At 40.7% G+C, this 26,420-nt stretch overlaps 1 protein-coding gene across 1 annotated transcript in view; it reads right to left on the reverse strand.

Annotated features, from left to right (window-relative positions):
* Window positions 1-26,420, reverse strand: part of SCG2 (secretogranin II) — a 123,870-nt gene that overhangs the window by 50,766 nt on the left and 46,684 nt on the right. The window contains exon 2 of the mRNA XM_055380565.2: window positions 20,933-21,014. The gene's annotated coding sequence lies outside the window, so the exon portion shown is untranslated. The remainder of the gene's footprint in view (window positions 1-20,932; window positions 21,015-26,420) is intronic.

The raw sequence follows: 26,420 nt of genomic DNA on the forward strand, positions 1-26,420 counted from the left end.
ACACTTTCCCCCTCTTCCTCACCATCTCCTGACTTTCTCTTGCCCATTGTGAGGAGTAACTCATATAATTGGAAAGTCTAGGGAGAGGCTGACATTCGTTGGACCATCTTAACCATAACCTCTGCCTTGAAAGTCACTCAATGCTGGACCATCTCTATCTTTTTAACCCAATCACCATCCTGGACTTGTCTACAGTCCCAGAACCGTAGATGTTACCACTTCTAGTCTGATGCACGTTGCAGTTAGGCTAAGCCTTGATATGCTGGAGTAAAAGCACCAAAATTTCAGCAGCTTAAAAAAAGTGTATTTCTCCCTCTCCAAAGGCTGCTTTGTGTCTGGGAATCTCTCCGACATTACTGCTCCAGATCCCAGGCTGCTTCATTCTTGTGATATCTCCACCAGGCACAAGACTCAAAGGTTCACCACAACAGGAGAAGAGAGTGTTAGAGAGCTGCCAGGTGTCAGGTGGTCAATTAAGACAATGCACCAAACTGAAAGTAACAGTACTATGCAGCCATAAAAAATGATGAGTTCATGTCCTTTGTAGGGACATGGATGAAGCTGGAAACCATCATTCTCAGCTAACTATCGCAAGGACAAAAAACCAAACGCCGCATGTTCTCACTCATAGGTGGGAATTGAACAATGAGAACACATGGACACAGGAAGCGGAACATCACTCACTGGGACCTGTTGTGGGGTGGGGGGAGGGGAGAGGGATAACATTGGGAAATATACCTAATGTTAAATGACGAGTTAATGGGTGCAGCAAACCATCATGGCACATATATACATATGTAACTAACCTGCACGTTGTGCACATGTACCCTAAAACTTAAAGCATAATAAAAAAATAAAAATAAAGAAAATAAAGATGCCAATTCTCCCCCTAAAAAAACAAAAAACAATTAAGCCTTTATTTACTTGCTGTGATATGACCTTGTGTGCAGCAAAAGGTGCCTGATCCCACAGCCTTCCATTTTGCCCCAGGGAACAGGGTCAGATGACATGCAACCCAGATTGAGGGGAAGTGGAGAGCCTCCCTGGACAAAAGCCTCCTGTCATTTTTGGGTCTTGGGGGCTGGGAGGAGGAGGAGGAGAGGCTAGAAGTGGGAAAATACTGAGTCAGAGTAAACTGCTTTTAATCCCCCACCCCTTTTTGGAGGCCTCCGAATGGGAGGCTCCTAGACTACAAATGCAAACATGCATAACAGCTCTAACTGGGGGTTGAGGAACCTTAGTCTTTTTTTTTTTTTTTTTTTTTTTTGAGACAGTTTTGCTCTTAGTGCCCAGGTTGGGGTGCAATGGTGCAATCTTGGCTCACTGCAACCTCCACCTCCCAGGTTCAAGCGATTCTCCTGCCTCAGCCTCCCAAGTAGCTGGGATTACAGGCATGCACCACCACACTCAGCTAATTTTTTGTATTTAGTAGAGACAGAGTTTCACCATGTTGGTCAGGCTGGTCTTGAACTCCTGACCTCAGGTGATCCACCCACCTCGGCCTCCCAAAGTGCTGGGATTACAGGCATGAGCCACTGTGCCTGGCTGGGAGCCTTATTCCTTAAATACAACGTCCTCCAGAGACTGCGATGCACCGGCCATGCACTATGCCTGGTGTGAGGAGGACAGCCTCACTTACCTTCAGTAAGGCCTACCAGGTAAAGCTTTTGTAGTTGCCTGTGGTTCAGCCTATCTATCACATTTAGGATTTTGGCCTCAGCCCAGAAGTGACCATTTCAATTCCTGCTACAGCCTATTGGCCAGAGCTAGTCTCATGGTTCCGCCTGACTTCAAAGAGGGCTGAGAAATGTGGTCTTCCATGTGTTAAGGAGGAGATGGAAAATGGAAATATTGATGAACACTAGTAATGTCTGCCCCAGTGCAGGAAGCAGACTTTTTGGGCCTGGCCAGCAATCCATATTTGCTCTTCTAATTTCTCCTTTGGCAACTGAGCCAGGAGGTCAGAGTCCTATGAGTCTAGAACCCTAGATTTAAGACAGGGGAGGTGCTGTGGAATTCTTCAGACAAAGGTTTATTATTTTAACAAACAGAACCTGCATTTTAATCCCCACTTGGCTCTTTATGTTGAGCCTCATTTGGTTAGAACTCATGAGAGAGGCAGGCAAGCAGCTGCCTCCTCCAAACCACTGACACCTGGCAACATGTAGTGTTCGCCACCATTGAAGGGGGAAAGGCATCCACCCTACCCAAGGGAAGGGTGTGCTTTGTGTTTAAGGATTAGCAGATCACAGAAGTAACCCACAGAATTCTGAAAAGAGACTGAAGCTGCTTAATAGCAAACTGTCATCCTCGCAGCTCGCCGTGTCCCCATTATGCCTCCTGCATAGGAAGAGCAGAAGTGTTGACACTGAACTCATCCAACAACCTCGAGACATATAATCCCTTTGACAAATTCCTGAAAGACGCTCTGGAGAAATAACTCAGCTTCCAATGTAATTAGACATAAAGGAGGAAATCAGGAGACATTGATGTGGAGGGGATTGAGTTGATTGCAAAACCCCTTTGCTGAGAGAAATACCTACGTAAATCAATTGAATGGGAATGATTTTGCCCTTGTTACACATACTGGGGACAAAAGCATCATTTGAGTTCTTATGGAGCCATATTTTCTTTCTTCATCCTTTTCTATTTTTATCTTTTGCTTTGAATTCTTCTTTTTTTTCCTTTTGGCAGCAGGATACAGCCATATTTCCTTTGCAGGAAAACTTGCTTTTTATGATTCAAAATATTAGGGTAGCAACTATATTAAAAAAAATCTATATGTAGACAAATTCCTTGAGGCACTATTACTAACAGTAATCAATTTTGTCTCTGGATGACGAGATTTCAGGTGATTTTCTTGCCAATTGTACCAGGTTCCTTAAAGAGTGATTATACTTTATTCTGTTGGGGACCTGGGGATTCTCTTAAGATTAAATAAAGTTTGTTTGTTTGTTTGCTTGCTTGTGTTTGTTTGTTTCAGACGGAGTCTCGCTCTGTCGCCCAGGCTGGAGTGCAGTGGCGCGATCTCGGCTCACTGCAAGTTCCGCCTTCCAGGTTCACACCATTCTCCTGCCTCAGCCTCCCGAGTAGCTGGAACTACAGGCGCGCACCACTACCCCCAGCTGAGTTTTCTATTTTTAGTAGAGATGGAGTTTCACCGTGTTAGCCAGGATAGTCTCGATCTCCTGATCTCGTGATCCGCCCACCTCAGCCTCCCAAAGTGCTGGAATTACAGGCGTGAGCCACCGCGCCCAGCCTAAATCCAGTTTTTATGTTAATTTCTTTCCCTAGAACCCTGAATTAAGTGGGTGGTCATATCAGACCATGCAGCAGCCCTATGGAACAGAATTAGAGTTTCAATTTGTCACAGGATACTGTTTCTTCCCCAGGTAGACAGTTCATTTTCTTGTCACTTCTCCAATCTGGTGTGCAAAGATTTTCTGTCCTCTTTTCACAGATGGAGTGTATCACAGCTCCACCTTGGAGCCTTTTTCCCTGCTCCCCAGTGGGCATTAAATCCCCAGTCCCTAGAGTCTACATCCAGAGAGGGTCCCTGGAAAATCAGCTTCCCCTAACGCTTCCCCTTTGGCTTTGCATTTCTTCTTAATCTCTGAAAAGTCATTTCTTTCAAACTCAAATAAGTATTTATTGTAATTGAACCGGTATTTCGATTACTTGTAGTGAGAAGTGTTTCTACACCCATTCAGTCTTCCTTCTTACTAAAATTGCAACTGTAGGTAACATTTGTGTTGTGGATTGAATGTTTACATTCCTCAAAATTCATATGTTAAAGCTGTAATCTTCAATTTGACTATATTTGAAGATAAGGCCTTTAGAAAGTAATTAAAGTTTAATATGGTAATTACAGTGAGGGGCCCAATTCTGACAGGATTAGTGTCCTTATAAGAGGAGAGACCAAAAAGCTCACTCTCTCTGTCTCTCTCCACACCCACGCACGGAGGCAAGGACATGCGAGGACATAGTGAGAGGTGGCCATCTGGAAGCCAGAAACTAAATCGTTTCATATGCTGATCTTGAACTTCCCAGTCTCCAGAACTGTGAGAAAATAAATTGCTTATTTAAGCCACCCAGTGTTTTGTTATGGCTGCCTAAATAGACTAAGACCAATTATTTTGACCGCTTTTCTACCCTCTCAAATTTTCTTCAACGAGAATGCATTGCTTCTGTGAAGGTTCTAAGTTCTGTTCAGTAAATATTTCTGGCTCTCTGCCTTCTGAGCACACTTGGAGTTGGACTCCGCTATCTTGAAGTTAGGGCATGGCCAGGAGACCATCTGGCCAATGAAAAGAACCAGGTCATAATTCATCTCATTCCTTTCCTCCAGTGGGGCAATCCTGAAAGCACATGATGTTGACACAAAGTTTCCATCATCCAGGGTCTTTGAGTGACTGCCCATTAGCAGAGACTTCCTGCCTGACAGACATTGATTGAAAAATAGATACATGATTGCTGCAGTTATTTGTTACCACAGCATGGCCTGGCCTACCCTGACTAATATACCTTCTGAATCACAAAGAAATATATTTGTAAACCTTCTAAAATTTAAATAACATCTGCTTTTAGATAGAATTAGACTGTACTTAGAACAAATTAAGCCATGTTTGTTATCATCTACCTCGTGAGGAAAAAGTGCAATAAAATATACCCCCGCCCAAACATGCATTATGCTGCTTTGTCTTCCATCGTTGATAATATTCTTTTGAGCTCAAGTATCTCTATTTCTATCCATGCTCTTCCTAAATGATCATAAGGATAACTGATTAAGAAATTTTTAATCAAGAGTAGCTTAACATGAATACTGCATGAGCTCCATTATTGCTAGATTACTGAATTGCTGAAGGACAAGGACACAGGAAAAGCCACTCAGGAAGTTGCCATAGTAGAGGGTTTGGGACAATTAAGTAATGAATCTTCTAGGAATAAAAAATGAAAGGTGATTTAAAAAGAAGGTCAAAATGTCTTCACAACATTAATCAAGGAAGGCTCCAAGACTGTTCAAAAAGAATGTAGTGAATTTTTTTTTCTATGGGAAATTACTTGTCCTATTTATGCATCTTACAAATCAGAAAATTCTAGACGAAGAAATAGAGTGTAAGATGTGCCACTTAGAAGGAGGCAGCCAAGCAGCAGTGGGAAGATGCAAATACTTGCTGTATGTCATAAGGAACAATTACAGGCCCCTCATCAGAAATGCAACACAACTTCCCTCTGAACTCAGTAGTCCTCATTTTACATAAAGTATGAATAAAACATTGGGCCCTATTTCCAGAACAACCTGTTATAAAAATGGCATCAGTGAAAGAAATGGGGAAGGCAGGAGCAGTCAGGCAGTTATGCTATGAATGTCATAGCACAAATTTTTCCATTAAAAGTAAATGCCCCACATAAAAATGCTCCACTTCACAGTAACTATTCTGTGTTGTAGCTCCTGTGAATCAAGCTTGGGCTATAAATGCATAAGAGTGGACAACAGTGTGACTTGCTAATTGCCACCTTCTCCAATTGGCATGGAGCCTGGTAGAAAAAAAATACTATTTGCAGCTCCCTATTAAAAGCAAATCTCCCCGTAGATGTTCTCTGGAATATACCATTTTTCTTCTTTATTTCCAAAACATATGGAAGGTGACAAGATACTCTTGCCTAACCCACTTCTGCTGACAGGATTCTATATTAATTCCTTGGTACGGATACTCACAGAAATAGAGAGCACATGGAGCCACAAAAATGACAATATTAGGAAAATGCTGAAGCATCTGAATAAGTTTAGGTTGGCCCCTTTCTTCAGGCTTTTCATCTTTCTCACTCAGCTGCTTCTAAGACATTGTTTCGTTGACTTCTTTGTGACTTCCAGACCCAATGTCCTCTGCTTTCCTGCAGGGTCCAGCCCACTCCTGCCATCAAGCTTGGGCTATTTCCTTCCCTCTCCAACTTAGACCACAGGATCCACCACTCAAGCAAGATCCAGCCAACATCCTCAAGTAGAATTAACACATTCAATGAGGACTTTGGAAAGATAGTGGCACAAAGAGCACCGAGGACGTTGATACATCGACTCAAAAGGCATAAACAGTAAGGAAAGGAGATTTTCTCATGTAACAAGAAGGGCACTGGGTCAATCAATGATATTATCAAGGGCAGACTTCCCTTTCATTCCTGAATCCTTCTGTGTCACCTTGTCTTTAGGCTAGTTCACCAAGCATCGCTTGCAGACAGGACAGCCTCCCAAGGTAGAAAATAAACCATCTTTTTTTTTTTTTTTTTTTTGAGACAAGAGTTTCCCTCTATCACCCAGGCTGGAGTGCAGTGGCATGATCTTGGCTCACTGCAACCTCCACCTCCCGGGTTCAAGCGATTCTCCTGCCTCTGACTCCCAAGTAGCTAGGATTACAGGTGTGTGCAACCATGCCCAGCTAATTTTTTTTTTGTATTTTTAGTGAAGACGAGGTTTCACTATGTTGACCAGGCTGGTCTGGAACTCCTGACCTCAAGTGATGTAACCACCTCGGCCTCCTGAAGTGCTGTGATTACAGGCATGAGCCACCACACTTGGCCAAACCATATCTTTCTTAAATATTTTTTAGAAGTAAGAAAATATTTCCCTCTTTGTGGAATCCCCCTCATTGCCTAGAATTACATCACATGCTCATGCCCTTGCCCAAATTAGTCACTGGTAAAAGAAACATCATGATTGGCTTAGACTGATAAGTATCAGGGCCATCCTCCCCTGAAGTAGGTGTCTAATCTGAGAAGAGTAGTTACTAAACAAAAACCGCGTTCCATTAGGGGGGAGGAAGGGACAAGAGTGGTCTGTGGTGTAAGTAATCAATCATGCAATTCTAGTTCAGTCCAACCATCTGCCTTTCCTCCAGGCTGGCCATCGGCCTCCGCTGGCAAAATCTTGGAGCATGTATGACGGGTGCTCACTAATGACAGTCTGACACACAGGACCTTATCACCTCCTAATCCTGTACCCTACTCCGTTCCCCAGAGGGGGTGTTTTAAACTTCTTTGTTGCTTCATCCCCTTTCACTCACATCCACTCCCTGAAAATTGTCTCACCTCCCACCTCACAAGGAAAATGGGTGATATCAGACAAGAGCTCCACTGATTTTCTAAAGCAGCTCTACAAATGTACCCACTCGAACCCAGCCTGCTCCTTCTTTCCTGTCACAATGGAAAAGCTGTTTCTTGTCCTAAATCCACAGTAAATCCATTTACCTCTAATATGGACCCTATTCTTTCTCCCTTTTCTGGCGCCCTTCTGTCAGTAGGCACCCTCTATACTCTATTTTCAATCTCTCGTTCACTGCCTGCTTAATTCTAACAGCACGGGATTCCATCAACATGCTCAACTCCAGCCAATTTTTTTTAAAGAATAAATCCCTCCTTTATTCCATATCCCTACCAACTCTCACACTATCTCTGTTCTCCCCTTCACAGGCAAACTTCTTGAAAGAGTAATCTCCACTTCCTGTCTCTTCTTCCTTGCTTCCACTCACAGCCTAAACCATTGCAATCTGGCATCTATGCCCATCTTTTCACAAAAGCACCCTCACAGTGCTCCTAATGACCCCCTCACCCTTAACCCAAGCTCACTCTGTGGCTGGTCTGAATGTCTGTGTCCCCCACTGAGATCCACATGCTGAAACTTCAATCCTCAATGAGACCAGAGGTGTGGCCTTTGGGAAGCAATTAGGTGACCAGGCCTCCAACCTCACCAATGGGGTTAATGTTTTTATCAAAGAGGCCTGAGGGAGTTTGTTTGCCCCTTCAGCCATTTGAGGACACAGAGAAGGGGCCATCTAGGAGGCACAGGCCTTCACCAGACACCGAATCTGCTGGCCCCTTGATCTTGGACTTCCCAGCCTGTGGAACTGAGCAATAAATTCTGTGGCTTATAAATTACTCAGTCTAAGGTATTTTGTTGTAGGAGCTGAATGGACTAAGACAACCTCTTAGAGGCACTGGGCATGTTATTGTTCACCTCTCCTCAGGGAAATGCTACCTTTGTATTTTTTTTTTTTTCTGAGACAGAGTTTCGCTCTTGTTGCCCAGGCTGCTGGAGTGCAATAGCGCAATCTCAGCTCATTTCAACCTCCACCTCCTATTTTTTTGTATTTTTAGTAGAGACAGGGTTTCTCCATGGTGGTCAGGCTGGTCTCGAACTCCCAACCTCAGATGATCTGCCCGCCTTGGCCTCCCAAAGTGCTGGGATTACAGGCGTGAGCCACTGCACCCAGCCCACTTTTGTATTTTACAACACCACACACCTTTACTTCCTTCCTGCTTCTCAGATTCTTTCTTTATCCTCTGCCCATTCTTTTAGTATTGGAAGGTCACAAGCTCTGTGCAGGACCCTCTTTTCATTATTCATGCAAACTTCCTGAGAGATATAAATTTTTCCCATGCCTTCAGTGATTGTCTGGGTGGCAGGGAAATGGGTGCACTGTGGAATAAATCCATCTGGGCTCAATCCCAGATTTTACCACTAACCACTAACTATGTACCTTGGGCAAGTGACTTAATTTCTGTAAGCCTCAATTTCCACATCTGTATTGAGGAATAATAATATCTACCTCACAGGACTGTTGTGAGGAAAGAGATAATGAGTATAAAGCAATTAATGCCTGTATGTAGTAAGCCTTCAAATGTTAATTTTTATTAATAATTTTATTATACTAATGACTTTCAAACCTGTTTGGTCAAAATCCTGTCGAGACTCAGGAGCCTCTATCCAACTGGATATTCAGTAACTCACCTTGATGTCACATGGACCACTCAAACTCAAGAAATCAATAATTAAAAGGATCATTCCCCCTCCCTTTGCCAAGCATGTTCCTCTCTCTGAGTTCCCTGTCTCTAAGAATGGCAACCCCATCCATGTGACTGTCCAAGCTAGAGGCAAAGGATGCATCCCTGTGCCCCGCTTCTCTATGACCAGTTCCAAATACTCTGCAATCTACCTCCTGACTCCCCTCAAACACATCCAATCATCACGCCACCACTCTGGTTCAGACCATTCTCTCTTGCCTGTATGACTGCTGCAGAGTCAGTGACCCTGAATGACTGTTTATTGTTCCATCTCGCTCTGAGCAGTTCTTACCTCCCCTTCCTTCCTTCCCTCTCCATGTCCTCCCCTCACCTTCCAACTTTATGGAGTGTTTTCTTTCTCAAGTGTATGGTGCTTTTTATGGCCCCCTCATCTGGCCTGCCACTCTTTGCCTTCCCCACACCCTGTCTCATGCCGAGTCTTACTTCAAACCTCCCCTTGCATCTCATGACCTTAGCTGTGGTTCCTCACTCCCACCCCCTGCACACACACTGCAGAGATGATCTGCCTTGTGCTGTCAAACCGCCCTGTGCTCCTCCCCTTTCTAGGGCTTGGATCTCTTCCTCACTGGGAAACAGCAGCGAAGACAAAGTCTTTCTTCACCTTGCAATTTCCAGCATCTCCCACCAGGCTGGGCAATTCAGGGTAATTATTCAGTGGGTGAGTGGATTTCTTTTCACCTTTTCTTTGGTTTTCCTTCTGCCTCCTTTCCATCCCTCCCACCTAACATACTCTGTTTCTTATGTTGGTCCTACCTGTGTACTTCTCAGAAGTTTCTTTCACAAATCTTGCATCTGAGGCCAGGTGTGGTAGCTCACCCTTGTAATCCCAGCACTTTGGGAGGCCAAGGCGGGAGGATCACCTGGGTTCGGGAGTTTGAGACCAGCCTGGCTAACATGGCAAAACCCCGTCTCTACTAAAAATACAAAATTATCTGGGCGTGGTGGTGCATGCCTGTAATCCCAGCTATTCAGGAAGCTGAGGCAGGAGAATCGCTTGAACCCGGGAGGCAGAGATTGCAGTGAGCCGGGATCATGCCACTGCACTCCAGCCTGGGTTACAGAATGAGACTCCATCTCAAAAAAATAAATAAATAAAAAAGAAAAAACTATATTGCATCTGTTTAGTCAGGCTGCACTAGAAACATTAGGGAAGACTTTTAAAATTGTATGTGTATGCGTGTGTGTGTGTGTGTGTGTGTGTGTGTGTGTGTGTGTGCACAGACGGGGTCTCCCTACGTTGCCCAGGCTGGTCTCAAACTCCAACCTCAAGCGATCCTCCAGCCTTAGCTTGGAAAAGTGCTGGGATTATAGGTATGAGCCACCTTCCTGGCCACCAGGGAAGCTTTTACAAACACGGTTTCCTGGTTTTGTTTATAAACCTACCAAATCAGAACCTACAGGAAGTTAGATTTTTTTAAAACATCCCAGGTGATTTTGATAATCAGCTTGTGCTGAGAACCCCTGCTGTCTATAATCCCCAAAAATTATGGCTTACAGATAAATGTTTCTAGATGAAGAATTGCTTAATCAGACTGACTAATCCCACGTGATGTACTAATGAATTACCATGACATCCTTCCCAGGGAATCTAAAACAACATGGTGCCTTATTCTAATTAAAGCCACTGTCTCTAAAAGCCCCTTTAGATCTGAATTTACTGGAGAGGGTTTCAGGCAGATTGGTGGGAGATGTTTCACCTAATAACTTTATCTAGGTAATTGTGATGTCCTCATTTCTGGGCCAGCCAGTCAGAAATAGAGATACACAAGGTGTGGAGTTTACAACCTAGTGAAACAAGTACTTACATACATGGGTATTATGCTGTAAGGTGAAAAGGCCAAAAGAGGCATAAAACAGCAGTGAAACATAGAAGAAGTGCTATTGAAGCTAAGCCTTGAAAGGTAGGCACCACTTAGAATGTGGATTTGGCTGGGGTAAGGAGGATTCCAGGCAATAAGAAGGTCATGAGCAAAGGTCAGGGCAACGAGAAAACATGTCCAAACCTAAAAATATTTGGTGTTCCTGAAGGAGAAGAAAAAATCTAAAAGTTTGGAAAACATATTTGAGGGAATAATTGAGGAAAACTACCAGCCTTGGTAGAGACATAGACACTCAAATATAAGAAGCTCAAAGAACACCTCGGAAATTCATTGCAAAAAGATCATCACCTAGGCACGTAGTCATCAGGTTATCTAAAGTCAAGACGAAGGAAAGAATCTTAAGAGCTGTGAGGCAAAAGCATCAGATAACTTACAAAGGAAAACCTATCAGATTAACAGTAGATTTCTAAGCAGAAACCCTACAAGATAGAAGGGACTAGGATCCTATTTTTATCCTCCCTAAAGAAAACAATTATCAGCCAAAAATTTTGTATCCAGCAAAACTAAGCTTCATAAATGAAGGAAAGACACAGTCCTTTCCAGACAAACAAATGCTAAGAGAATTTGCCACTACCAAGCTAGCACTACAAGGACTGCTAAAAGGAGCTCTAAATCTTGAAATAAATCCTTGAAATACACCAAAAGAACCTCGTTAAAGCATAAATCTCACAGGACCTACATAACAATAACACAATGATAAAAAAAGAAACTAGGTATTCGGGCAACAAATAGCATGATGAATAGAATAGTACCTCACATCTGAATACTAATGTTGAATGTAAATGGCCTAAATGGTCCACTTAAAAGATACAGAATGGCAGAATGGAAAAGAATTCACCAACCAAGTTTTTGCTGTCTTCAGGAGACTCACCTAACACATAAGGACTCACATAAACTTAAGGTAAAGGAGTAGAAAAAGATATTCCATGCAAAAGGACATCAAAAATGAGCAGGAGCAGCTATTCTTTTATCAGACAGAAAAAACTTTAAAGTAACAGCAGTTAAAAAATACAAACTAGTCCAACAGGAAAATATCACAATCCTAAATATATGTGCACCTAACACTGGAGCTCCCAAATTTATAAAACAATTACTACTAGACATAAGACATAAGATAGATGGAAACACAGTGATAATGGGGGACTTTAATATTCCACTTACAACACTAGACAAGTCATCAAGACAGAAAGTCAACAAAGAAACAATGGACTTAAACTATACCCTAAAACAAATGGACTTAACAGATATTTACAGAACATTCTACCTAACAACTGCAGAATATACATTCTGTTCATCAGCACATGGAACATTCTCCAAGACAGACAATATTATAGACCACAAAAAAAGTCTAAGTAAATTTAAGAAAATCAAAATTATATCAAGTACTCTCTCAGACCACAGTGGAATAAAATTAGAAATCAACTCTAAAATGAACCCTCAAAACCAGGCAAATACATGGAAATTAAATAAGCTGCTCCTGAATGATGGTTGAGTCTACAATGAAATCAAGATGGAAATTAAAAAATTCTTTGAACTGAGTGATAATAGTGACACAACCTGTCAAAACCTCTTGGATACACCAAAAGCAGTGCTAAGAGGAGAGTTCATAGCATTAAATGCCTACATCAAAAAGTCTGAAAGAGCACAAATAGACAATCTGAGGTCACACCTTACAAAACCGGAGAAACAAGAACAATTCAAACCCAAAGCCAGCAGAAGAAAATAAATAATGAAGACTAGAGCAGAACTAAATGAAACTGAGACAAACAAAAAAATACAAAAGATAAATGAAACAAAAAGCTGGTTATTTGAAAAGATAAATAAAATTGATAGACCAGGGCCTGGCATGGTGGCTCACACCTGTAATCCCAGCACTTTGGGAGGCCAAGACAGGAGGACAGCTTGAGCCCAGGAGTTCATGATCAGCCTGGACAACATAGTGAGACCCCACCTCAAAAAAAAAAGTTGATAGACCATTAGTGAGATTGACCAAGAAAAGAAGAAAGAAGATCCAAATAAGCTCAATTAGAAATAAAATGGGAGATATTACAACTGATACCACAGAAATACAAAAGATCATTCAAGGCTCCACTAGGCACCTTTATATGCGTAAATTAGAAAACCTAGAGGAGGTGGTTTGCCTTGAAATACACAGCCCTCCTTGATTAAACCAAGTAGATATATAATTTCTGAACAGACCAATAACAGGCAGTGAGATTAAAATGATAATTAAAAAATTGCCACCTCGGCACAGTGGCTCACGCCTATAATCCCAACACTTTGGGAGGCTGAGACAGGTGGATCACCTGAGGTCAGGAATTCGAGACCAGCCTGGCCAACACAGTGAAACCCAGTCTCTACTAAAAATACAAAAAAAAAAATTAGCTGGGCGTGGTGGCGGGCACCTGTAATCCCAGCTACTTCAGAGGCTGTGGCAGGAGAAACACTTGAACCCAGGAGGCAGAGGTTGCAGTGAGCCGAGATCCACCATTGCACTCCAGCTTAGGCAACAAGAGCGAAACTCCATCAAACAAAAAAAAAATTGCCAACAAAAACAACAAAAAAAAACTCCAGGATGAGACGAATTCACAGCTGAATTCTATCAGAAATTCAAAGAAGAATTGATATCAATCCTATTGATACTATCCTGCAAGACAGAGAAAGAGGAAGTTCTCCCTAAGTCATTCTATGAAGCCAGTATCACCCTATTACCAAAACCAGGAAAGGACATTAAGAAAAAAAAAAAAAAAAAAAAAAACCATATCCCTGATGAACATAGATGAAAAAAATCTTCAACAAAATACTAGTGAACTGAATCCAACAGCATATCAAAAATATAATCCACCATGATCAAGTGGATTTTATACCAGGGATACAGGGATGGTTTAACATATAATAAGTCAATAAATGTGATACACCACATAAACCAAATTAAAAACGGTCATCTCAATAGATGCAGAAAAAGCATTTGACAAAACCCAGCATGGCTTTATGATTAAAACCTTCAGCAAAATCAGCATAAAGGGACATATCTTAAAGTAATAAAAGCCATCTATGACAAACCAGCAGCCAACATTATACTGAATGGGGAAAACTTGAAAGCATTCCCCCTAAGAACTGGAACCAGACGAGGATGCTCACTTTCACTATTTCTATTCAACATTATACTGGAAGTCCTAGCCAGAGCAATCAGACAAGAGAAAGAAATAAAGGGCATCCAAATTGGTAAAGAAGAAGTCAAACTGTTGCTGTTTGCTAATGTTATGATCATTTACCTAGAAAACCCTGAATACCCCTCCAAAACACTTCTAGAACTGGTAAATGAGTTCAACAAAGCTTCAGATACAAAATTAATGTACACAAATAGGTAGCTCTGCTATACAACAACAGCAACCAAGCTGAGAATCAAATCAAGAACTCAACCCCTTTTACAATAGCTGCAAAAATAAAATAAAATACTTAGGAATATACCTAACCAAGGAAGTGAAAGACCTCTACAAGGAAAACTAAAAAACACTGCTGAAAGAAATCATAGAGGACACAAACTAATGAAAACACCTCTCGTGCTCATGGGTGGGTGGAATCAATATTGTGAAAATGATCATACTGCTAAAAGCAATCTACAAATTCAATGCAATTCCCATCAAAATATCACCATCATTCTTCACAGAACTAGAAAAAACAATCCTAAAATTTATATGGAACTAAAAAAGAGCTTGCATGGCCAAAGCAAGACTAAGCAAAAAGAACAAATCTGAAGGCATCAAATTACCAGATTTCAAACTATACCATAAGGCCATAGTCTCTAAAACATCATGGTCCTGGTATAAAAATAGGTACATTGACCAATGGAATAGAATAGAGAACCCAGAAATAAACCCAAATACTTACAGCCAACTGATCTTTGACAAAGCAAACAAAAACATAAAGTGGGGAAAGGACACCCTATTCAACAAATGGTGCTGGTGTAATTGGCAAGCCACATGTAGGAGAATGGAACTGGATCCTCATCTCTCACTTTATACAAAAATCAACTCAAGATGGATCAAAGACTTAAATCTAACACCTGAAACCATAAAAATTCTGTAAGATAACATTGAAAAACCCCTTCTAGACACTGGCTTAGGCAAAGACTTCATGACCAAGAACCCAAAAGCAAATGCAACAGAAACAAAGATAAGTAGATGGGACCTAATTAAAGTAAAAAGCTTCTGCAGACCAAAATAAATAATCAGCAGAGTTAACAGACAACCTACAGAGTAGGAGAAAATCTTCGCAATCTATAGATATGACAAAGGACTAATATACAGAATCTACAAAGAACTCAAACAAACCAGCAAGAAAAAAGCAAACAATCCCATCAAAAAGCGGGCTAGCGACATGAATAGACAATTCTCAAAAGAAGATATACTAATGGCCAACAAGCACATGGAAAAATGCTCAACATCACTAATGATCAGGGAAATGCAAATCAAAACCATAATGCAATAGATACCACCTTACTCCTGCAAGAATATCCATAATCAAAAAATAATAGATGTTCGTGTGGATGTGGTGTAAAGGGAACACTTTTACACTGTTGGTGGGAATGTAAACTAGTACAACCACTATGGAAAACAGTGTGGATATTCCTTAAATAACTAAAAGTAGATCTACCATTTCATCCAGCAATCTCACTAGTGGGTATCTACCCAGAAGAAAAGAAGTCATTATATGAAAGGGATACTTGCACATACATGTTTATAGCAGCACAATTTTCAATTGCAAAAATATGGAACCAGCCCAAATGCCCATCAATTGACAAGTGGATAAATAAATTGTGGTACACACACACACACACACACACACACACACACACACACGATGAAATACTACTCAGCTATAAAAAAGGAACAAAATAATGGCATTTGCAGCAACCTCAGTGGAATTGGAGACTATTTTTCTAAGCAAAGTAACTCAGGGATGGAAAACCAAACATCATATGTTCTCATTCATAAGTGGGAGCTAAGCTATGAGGATGCAAAGGCATAAGAATAATATATTGGACTTTGGGGACTCAGGGGAAAGAGTGGGAGGGGATGAGGGATAAAAGACTACATATTGGGTACAGTGTACACTGCTCAGGTGATGGGTGCACCAAAATCTCAGAAATCACCACTAAAGAAATTATTCATGTAACTAAACACCACCTTCTCCCTAAAAAACCTATTGAAATAAAAAATAAATTTAAAAAGAACTTTAAAAAATGCAAATGAAGAAGTGTACAGGGTTTCCTAGACATAAATGAGAGTCATCTCAGAAACCCTTTGTATGGCTGGTATAAGACCCAAATACAGGCTGAGCACAGTGGCTCACATCTGTAATCCCAGCACTTTGGGAAGCCAAGGAGGGTGGATCACCTGAGGTCAGGAGTTCAAGACCAGCCTGACCAACATAGTGAAACCCCATCTCTACAAAAAAATACAAAATTAGCCAGACGTGGTGGTACATGCCTGTAATCCCAGCTACTCAGGAGGCTGAGGCAGGAGAATTCCTTGAACCAGGAGGCCAAGGTTGCAGTGAGGTGGGATCATGCCATTGCACTCCAGCATGGGCAACAAGAGCAAAACTCTGTCTCAAAAAAAAAAAACCCCAAATACGGATCCATCATGGAATCCACCCATGCTGAGCAATTAATAGGTATACAGCCCTGGGCTAGCTAGACTCTCATCCAACAAGTTCTCTACAATGAGCAGTGAAGCCAGTAATTCTCCATGAAGGCTTCTCTTTAGTTCTTTATACATCTGTTAAGTGTCTTCTATGCTCAAACATAAAATGCTCCTTCCAACCATTTTAATAAAAAAATCTATTCTGGGATTGATTAAATGTTCTAGTTACTCTCCTGAAGAAAATTACCATGACTCAATATTATTCCAAACAGTCATTTTATAAGCTTTTATTATTGTCGTTATTATTTTATTATTGTTTCAAACAAGCTGGTTAGGAATAGGGGCATATCTATTTTAATACAAGATAATCCAACGTCATCTAACCGCTCTTTCCAAAGAACTACAGCTTAATAAGATGACCTTAAAAGACAAATTCTCTAATATTCTCAGGACAGTGTGAGCAAATCCCGTAGAAGAATCTGGATTTTTTAGATAGACGTGGTTGTTTTGGGTTCAATGATCATATGAGATAGGTACCATTATTATTCCCCATATTACTGATAAGGAAATTGAGACAAAGAAGATTAAGTATTTTTCCTGAGGTCACAACTTGCTTATGTTACACAAGATATGGCCCCTTGAGCAGCTCGAGGAGCCCACCTCATCTGTTAAAAATGTGACAGCCTTAATTGTATATGGAACCAAGAAAGTAAAAGTCTTCAAAGAAAAGTGAACACCTCTTCTCCATCTCATTCAAGTACATGCAGATAATTCAGAGACCCATGGGAGAAAAGAGCACAACTTGGAAAAACCATCTAACTAATTTTTCTATAGCCTTTGAATAACATCAACAGCCTTTCATGCCGGTTATTCTACAACTGGTCAAGATTGACTCAGAGTTCTTGGCTATATCTGTTGTGGGAATGGAGTTGTATTTTCTTAAACAGAAAGTTGAGTGGCTTTGAAAGAGAGATGCAATCCAACTTCTAATTAGCAAAGGAAGACTTGACTACATTTCCAGGCATCGGAAGAACAAACAGAATAAATTTGAATATTGATGGGATGAACACAACTCTACCAAGTGGTAAGCAAAAAATTTCAAAAGAGGAATTATGCAGGAAGAGGGCAAAAATCATCTTTTTGAAAATCCTGAAGTCCAGTGCATGGCTATGGTAGATGCTAACAAGTTCTTGAGACCCAGGATCACAAACTATAGATGCGAAGAAGTAGGCACCGGAAGTGGTCAAACAACCAACATAAGAACATCACAGTTTTTCAAGAAATGGAGCCTGAGACAATGACAAGAGATGAAGAAGATAATGCCAATCCTGGGGGGAGGCAAAAAAAAAAAAAAAAAGTACCACTGAGCCTTTCCTTTTCCAATGTACGGAAGACATCAGGAGACATATTATCTTCAAATAGTCACACAACAACAACAAAATGAAATGTACGAGGGAAATGTATTTTGAAGAGTCTTTATGTAAAGTACTTGCTGCTATGGGAAGAAAAAGAGCAGAGAGTGATGTGGAGGGGGAAATGGGCTGATAAAACAAAGACAAGTGATCGTGAGAGATGTACCATGGGGATTTTCTAGCTCACGAAATGCCTCTCAGTATTAGAAAAGATATCCTAAATAAATAGTTGATTTCATAGCACACACCCTTTGCTCTATATGCCTTTTGTCCCTTCTTTTGCTTGGAAACCTACCTCCCTTTCTTCAAGACTCAACTCTGATCTTATTTCCCTAGCAAACTTTCCGTTAGCAAACTCTCCTAGCAGTCTAAGGGCATCCAGTTGTCTGTGCTTCCTCTATTATCCTCCTTATAGAGTTGTTTTGTTGATGTTTGTTTGGGGCTGTCTGCCCCAATTGGCAAATTTTGCAATCTTGGTACATATATATCATATTTTTTTCACACAGTTTGAGCTCTACTATCGTTTGTGGATTATGGTGGTAATTTCCATCAAAAACACATTTATTACAAGAAATGAATAAAATTAGAGTCCTATTTTCCTCACTGTTGAGAGTAGGATCACACAGGAGACAGGGGGAATTGTTTTTATAAGAAATGGAGGAAAAATGAGAGTTTCTGCATCTAACATTTTAGTTCAGAAATATGACAGTATCCAAGGTAGCCCACAGTATACTTGCAAAAAAATGGGTAAAAGTGCTGAACAAGGCACCTGAAATTGCAATGAAATTAGAAATCCTGTTTTTAAAAAACAGGCTGGAATAATGAAAATCTGCTTAAGGAAAATTTGATATGGTCCTGTAATGAGAAACAGCCCTGTAATTGCCTTCTTAACCACCACTGAATTTTAAATAGCTCAAGCATTAACTCTTTGCTGCAGGGGGTCTCAAAAGCAAGAGATTTTGTAATGTTAATTGCTCAAATACTCCTAATTTGTTTCTAAGGGGTTGAAACAGCTCTTAATTGTTCTTTCGTCTTCGATCAAGGCAAAGGAAAAAAATCATTAATGTCAAATTCATTCAACATACATTCAAGTCATATATGTTAAAGTTTTTCAAGTATAGCCCAAAATGAAAAACTGCAAAGTTCTCAGACACTTTAGCTGACGATGAATGTGAAGATGTACTTGTCTCTTCCACCCGTGACTCCTAGAGTTATGAGGGCTCTCAGTCTGGCATGTGGATATCATCACTCACTTTAATTTTAATTTTAATTTTGTGAGAAAGGAGTCATTTTTTTTTCTTTTTTTTTTTTTTTGACAGAGTCTCGCTCTGTCGCCCAGGCCTCCTACCTCAGCCTCGTGAGTAGCTGGGACTACAGGCGCCTGCCACCACACCCAGCTAATTTTTTGTATTTTTAGTAAAAACAGGGTTTCACTGTGTTAGCCAGGATGGTCTCTATCTCCTGATCTCGTGATCCACCTGCCTGGGCCTCCCAGAGCGCTGGGATTACAGGCATGAGCCACCGCACCCAGCCAAAAGGAGTCATTTTTTAAAAAAACACGAAGTTGAGTGGTTTCAAAGAATAACTTTTTCAATGTTTTTTGCCCTCTTCCTACATAATTCCTCTTTGGGGATTTTTTTTTCTCCATTTCATGGAGTTTTGCTCATCTTTTAAACCTCTGTGAACTTTAATTTTTAATTTATAAAACCATCCTTTAAATCTCTGTAAACTTTAATTTTATAGAGATTAAAAGATTACATTTTTTACTCACTCAAATATCAAAAGTATTTCACTTTTTATTAACTTAGATATGCTCATTCAGGTCGTTTAAAAACCACAAAGACTACATCAGGATTTCCTGAAATTTTTCCGAAATAAAAATGGTGTGAGTTTCATCAAAAACTGTTGATTACTTTTACCACAATTCATCATTTAAGGTCAGGAAAATATTTTTTAAATATATTCAAACTAGCAGATTAATGCATCAGAAAAATAAATAAATAAAAATGAAGGAAAATGGCATACTAAGTGCATTAGATTGTATCACAAATTCACTAGAAGTCAGAAGAGTTTTAAGAAAAATAAGGATGAAGACAGCGGAGTTGTGTCTGTTAGCAGTGAGAACTAAAAGGCCATAACTTTTTTATGTAAAAGGACCCCACTATTCTGTACAAATATACAATGATATCATGCAATCCCAACAAATAACAATATAATATTAACGCTTTTGTAGTAGACATGGTTGCCCCTGTAACATCCGTCCTCCCATTCTTTCTTGCTGGGTGTCCACCTTCTTCTATGCAATATGCTCAGGGAAGGTGGCCCAATCCCCAATCCAAGGGTATATTTGGACAGATTTTTGACTTTCGCAGCAATCCTGTTTTCCTTGTGTATTAGTCTGTTCTCTTGCTGCTAATAAAGACATACCTGAGGCTGGGTTAATTTATAAAGGAAAGAGGTTTAATAGACTCACAGTTCCACATGGCTGAGGAGACCTCACAATCATGGTGGAAGACGAAGGAAGAGCAAAAAGATGTCTTACATGGTGGCAGGCAAGAGAGTGTGTGCAGGGGAACTCCCCTTTAAAAAAACCATCAGATCTCAGGAGACTTACTCACTATCACAAGAAAAAGCACAGGAAAGACCCACCCCCATGATTCAATTACCTCCCACCAGGTCCCTCTCACGACACGTGAGAATTATGGGAGCTACAATTCAAGATGAGATTTCGGTGGGGACACAGCCAAACCATATCACTTTGCTAGTGATTCTTTTAAGGCTAGATATATATTCATCACATGATCAAGGAAAGCCAGTCCCTCTTTTCTCACAGTTGTGTCAGGATCTGTGCACGGAACTGTGACAGCCATCTTGCTACCCTGAGGTGGACGGACTTCCACTCTGTAGATGACAGGATAGACACATGAAAGGGACCTGGATTCTCGAAGATATTATGGAGCTCTTCAGTTAACAAACCTTGGAGTCAACCTAACTTGAACTCTGTGGGATGATAAATTCCTTTAGTGTTTAAGGCATCTGGAGCTGAGGTTCTCTGATACTAGCAGCTAGAGACATACCAACTGATATGATATGTTGAAAGAGGTTGCAGACCATCACATGACCCCATCAGGCTTACCTTGTTCACCAAAAAGGAAAAGTTTCCTCAGACTTTCACTTGCTTTCAAAACTGATGTCCTCAGAGTTGCTCAATGAGCCCACTACAAAAATAAGACACAGAAATCATAAGCTCTCAGGACTGAGAATTTTGGAGGAGGTTAAGAGGGAGCTGCTCTTCCCCATGCTTCTGATTTCCACCACCTTCCCTACACTTCTGACCCTCTTCCAGCTTTTCCTCACTTCTGTTTGACTTATGGGAATTTTCAGTATTTGCAACACACACCCAGAAACTCTGCCACTTACCAGCTTTGTAATTGTGGACAAATTATGTAGTTTCTTTTGACTTTGATTTCCCAATCCCAAAAATGAAAGAAATAGTAGTATCTAAGTCATGGAGCTGTTAAGAGTATTGAATAATTTAATATATGGAAAGGTATTATACTTCTTAGAACAACACCTGGTACCTAGTGTGAATGATGACTATTTTTATAGATCCAAATTTCCCCTTGACCAGGATGGTATTGTTTACCTCCATATTAGCATCAGCATCAAGGAATGTGATAAGAATATATTTGTCAAGACCAAGGAAGATTATCATGATCAGAAAGATACTGTATTTCTTATTTTAATGCATTAAAAAGTATACTCAGAATGGCAATGCTCACACTTTAGACTATGAATATACTTTTGAATGCTTCTCACAGGAGCATATGTTTAGAAACAGTAAGCAGAAAAATTAATTTGGAGAAATATCTTAAGCATTTTCTCAAGTAGGTTCTTGAGAAGACTAATTCCACAGTCTGACTAAAGTATGTATACACACACACACATGCACACACCCAGGCACACACACACATGAAATATTTCTGTGGCCAAATAAGTATGGCAAAACACCAGGTTAAATAGCACTAAACAGCTTTTATCTCACTTTAAGGTATTTTTAAATTTTTTTCTTTTTTTTTTTTTTTCCGAGACAGAGTCTTGCTCTGTTGCCCAGGCTGGAGTGCAGTGGCATCTCGGCTCACTGCAACCTCTGTTTCCCAGGTTCAAGCAATTCTCCTGCCTCAGCCTCCTGAGTAGCTGGGATTACAGGTGCGCATCACCATGCCCAGCTAATTTTTGTATTTTTAGTAGATACGGGGTTTCACCATGTTGGCCAGGCAGGCTGGTCTGAACTCCTGACCTCATGATTCGCATACTTCTGCTTCCCACAGTGCTGAGATTACAGGCTTGAGCCATCGCGCCTGGCCTAAGACATTTTTTTAGCAACTTGCAATAACCTTCTAGCTAGTCTTTTACTCACCTTCTTGCCCCCTCCAACCCATTCACCAAACCACAGTCAGAGTGATCTTTAAAATCACAATTATTCAGTCATGGGACCACCACCGCTGCTGCCACCACCACCACCACTTAAAATCCTTTGGTAGGTGTCAATCACACCTGGAATAAATTGCAAACTCCTTACCATTACCCCAAAGCCCCTGTTTAATCTGTTGACACCTCCCTCCATCTCTTCCCTGGTTCACTACACTCAACCTCACTCACTTATGAGGCTTCTAGAACCCAGTAGACCCCCTTCTTACTTCAGGGGCTTGGCACTTCCTGCTCTATATGATAAGAATGCTCTTTGAAGAACTTTCAGCATAAGTGTTCCTTTTCAGAGGGGCCATCCCTAAATACCACCTCTAAAGTACTTCCTCGCCTTCAAGAAAAATATCTTTTTTTTTTTTTTTTTTGGAGACAAGGTCTTGCTCTGTTGCCCAGGCTGGAGTGTAGTGGCACAATCATAGCTCACTGCACCTCCAACTCCTGGGCTCAAGCAATCCTCCAGCCTCAGCCTCCCCAGAGTACTGGGATTCCAGGCATGAGCCACTGCACCCAGCCGGCAAACTTTTAATCTACATAGCAGTTGGTTTCTAGCTCTTTCCACAATCAGTAATTTTGTTCATTTGTCTGCGTATTTTCTGGCTCCTCATAGGTCTCTAAGTTTCATGAGGGCATGACCTTCTAGTGCACAATTATATTCTCAGATCCTAGCACAGGGCCTGGGGCGTAGGCACTCCATAAATGTTTGGTGAATAATTGAATGACCATTTGAAAATTTTGTAGGGCCTCATTCTTCCCGTTTTGAAAATATTATAATTTGCTTATCCATCCAAAACAAAACAAACAAAAAAAAAATACAGAATCTCTCAAAAAGTCTACTTTTCAGGAAGTAATCAGGTTTGCAGATCCATTAAACCAAGCCTGTATTTGTAGCAACACATTCACCTCTTCTGTCCAGATGCTGTTCAATTTGAAATAAGGCAGATAATGGGGTATTTGAATCTATAGTCAATAGATACATCTTAAAATATATGCATATACATGGGGAAATTTTTTAAATTCATTTCAAAAGTCAACTCTTCAAATGTCAAGACAGCAAAGTTCAGGAAATTCAGATGCATATAATGTCTTAAATGTTAGTTTCCTCTTAAACTATACTGTTTGGAGCTTCCCAAATCCATATTAAGAGGTAGAATGTATTAAATGTTATTTGGAGCCACTAAAGTTCAAGAAATTTTGGTCAATATCATGAGATAATTCTCAAATAAGCAAGACCAGAAACCCAGATCTTAAGCTCCAGAGTGTTACTCTATATTTGAAAATTACCATAAAATTAACTAGGCATAGTCCATAATGATATAAATAAATTATTGAATAATAAATAAGTGGACAAAAAATAAACCGTCTGATATGGTTTGCCTGTGTCCCCACCCAAATCTCAACTTGTATTGTATCTCCCAGAATCTTCACACGTTGTGGGAGGGACCCAGGGGGAGGTAATTGAATCATGGGGACCAGTCTTTCCCGTGCTATTCCCATGATAGTGGATAAGTCTCATGAAATCTGATGGTTTTATCAGGGGTTTCTGCTTTTGCTTCTTTCTCATTTTCTCTTGCCGCCACCATGTAAGAATTGCCTTCCACCTCCCACCATGATTCTGGGGTCTCCCCAGCCATGTGGAACTGTAAATCCAATTAAACCTCTTTTTCTTCCCAGTCTTGGATATGTCTTTATCAGCAGCATGAAACTGGACTAATACACCCTCCTTACAGAAGAATTCCAAATATATATGAGTATACTCTCCCCTCTCTTAAATTCTCTCCTGTGAGTATGGTCTGGACTTAGTGATTCTCTTCGAAAGAATATTCTGATCTAATGTGATGATAATTCATTTCTGTGATACTCTTCCCCAAAACCTATAACCCCAAGTTGATCATGAGAAAAACAGCAGACAAATCCAAATTGATAGACGTTCTACAAACTATATGACCAGTACTCCTCAAAACTGTTGAGGTCATTAAAAGCAAGGAAAGATTGAAAAACTGTCACAGATTGAAGGGGATTAAGAAGACATGATGACCAAATGTAATATGGTAACCTGGATTGGTTTCTGAAACAGAAAAAGGGTGTTAGTGAAAAAACTGCGAAATTCAAATAAAGTCAAGAATTTAGTGAATACTGTTGTACCAATTTTAACTTCTCCATTTTGACAATGTACTATTATGTGTTAGTCCATTTGCATTGCTATAAAGGAATACCTGAGAGTGGGTAATTTATAAAGAAAAGAAGTTTATCTTGGCTCATGGTTCCACGAGCTGTTACAGGAAGCATGATGCCAGCATCTGCTTCTGGTGAGGGCCTCAGGAGCTTACAATCATAGTGGAAAGTGAAAGGGAAATGGGGATATCACATGGCAAGAGAGGGGGCAAATGTATCATATGGCAAGAGAGAAGCTAGCTTGTTTTTGTTTGTTTATTTGTTTGTTTTGAGACAGGGTCTCACTGTGTCACTCAGGCTGGGTGGCACAATCATGGCTCACTGAAGTCAACCTCCCAGGCTCAATCAATCCCCCTGCCTCAGCCTTCCAAGAAGCTGGGACTACAGGTGCATGCCACCATGCCCAGCTAATTTTGTATGTGTTTTTTGTAGATATGGGGCCTCCCTATGTTGCCCAGGCTGGTCTCAAACTCCTGGGCTCAAGCGAGCCTCCTGCCTCAGCCTCCTAAGATGCCGGAATTACAGGTATAAGCCACCATGCCTGGCTGACCAGGCTCTTTTTAAATAACCAGTTCTCTCATGAACTCATTACCATGGGGAGGGCACCAAGCCTTCCATGAGGGATCTGCCTCCATGACCAAAACACCTCCCACCAGGCCCCACCTCCAGCACTGGTGATCACATTTCAACATGAGATTTGGAGGGGACAAATATTCAAACCATATCACAAGGTTATATGAGATGTTACTATCAGAAGAAACTGGGTGAATAATACATAGGAAATTCCTGTATTATTTTTGCAACTTTTTGGTAAGTCTAAATTTTTCCAAAATAAAAAGCTCGTTTTTAAAAATTGACCAAGGGACAACATACCCTAACTGAACTGTCCTAGAAGCTAAACATTTAGGTTCCTGTTAATATCCCCATTTCATAGATGAGAATTCAGGGGAAAAACCGATTATATAAACCACCTAAGATTATAGAGGGAATAAAAGGAATAGAACCTAAATTGGAATATAGGTCATTTGACTTCAGAGTTCTAACTTTTAATCTTATCCTTAAACTATTCAGAATTTCTTTTTTATTCCTTCTTTTCTCTTTTGATGTTAAAGATTAAGTGGCTTTAATATCAGGCTCATGGATCAGGTTATTTAAATATAGAGGCTTCCTGAGACGCAATTGTTATTACTTGTTGTCTTTAATTGTACCTTTAGGATCATAATCCATCCCAAATTTATACTGGTATGTTCCTAGATTAAACTAGAACTATTGGCTGGGCGCAGTGACTCATGCCTGTAATCCCAGCACTTTAGCAGGCCGAGGTGGGCAGATCACCTGAGGTCAGGAATTCGAGATCAGCCTCACCAACATGGTGAAACCCCGTCTCTACTAAAAATACAAAAAATTAGCTGGGCGTGGTGGTGGGCGCCTGTAGTCCTAGCTACTAGGGAGGCTGAGACAGAAGAATTGCTGGAACCTGGGAGGCAGAGGCTGCAATGAGCCGAGATCATGCCACTACACTCCAGCCTGGGCGACAAGAGTGAAACTCTGTCAAAAAAAAAAAAAAAAACCTACAACTATTGTATCTACTATCCTCATAGTTTTTGTGAGGATTAAATAGGCTCACAAATACAAATAGTTATAATGACTGGTACAAAGTATACAGGCAATTGATATGAATATGATTATTTTTTTTTCTTTTTTTTTTGAGACGGGGTCTCTCTCTGTCACCTAGGCTGGAGTGCAAGGGTGTGATCTCAGCTCACTGCAGCCTCTGTCTCCTGGGCTCAAGTGATCCTCCTGTCTTGGCCCCCAGAGTAGCTGGGACCACAGGCATGCACCACCACAACTGGCTAATTTTTTGTGCTTTTGTTGTTGTTGTTGAAATTGCATCTCCCTATGTTGCCCAGGCTGGTCTTGAACTCCTGGGCTCAACCAATTCTCCAGCCTTGGCCTCTCAAAGT

The sequence above is a fragment of the Gorilla gorilla genome, chromosome 11, assembly GCF_029281585.2.
Source record: "Gorilla gorilla gorilla isolate KB3781 chromosome 11, NHGRI_mGorGor1-v2.1_pri, whole genome shotgun sequence".
Lineage (NCBI taxonomy): Eukaryota > Metazoa > Chordata > Mammalia > Primates > Hominidae > Gorilla > Gorilla gorilla.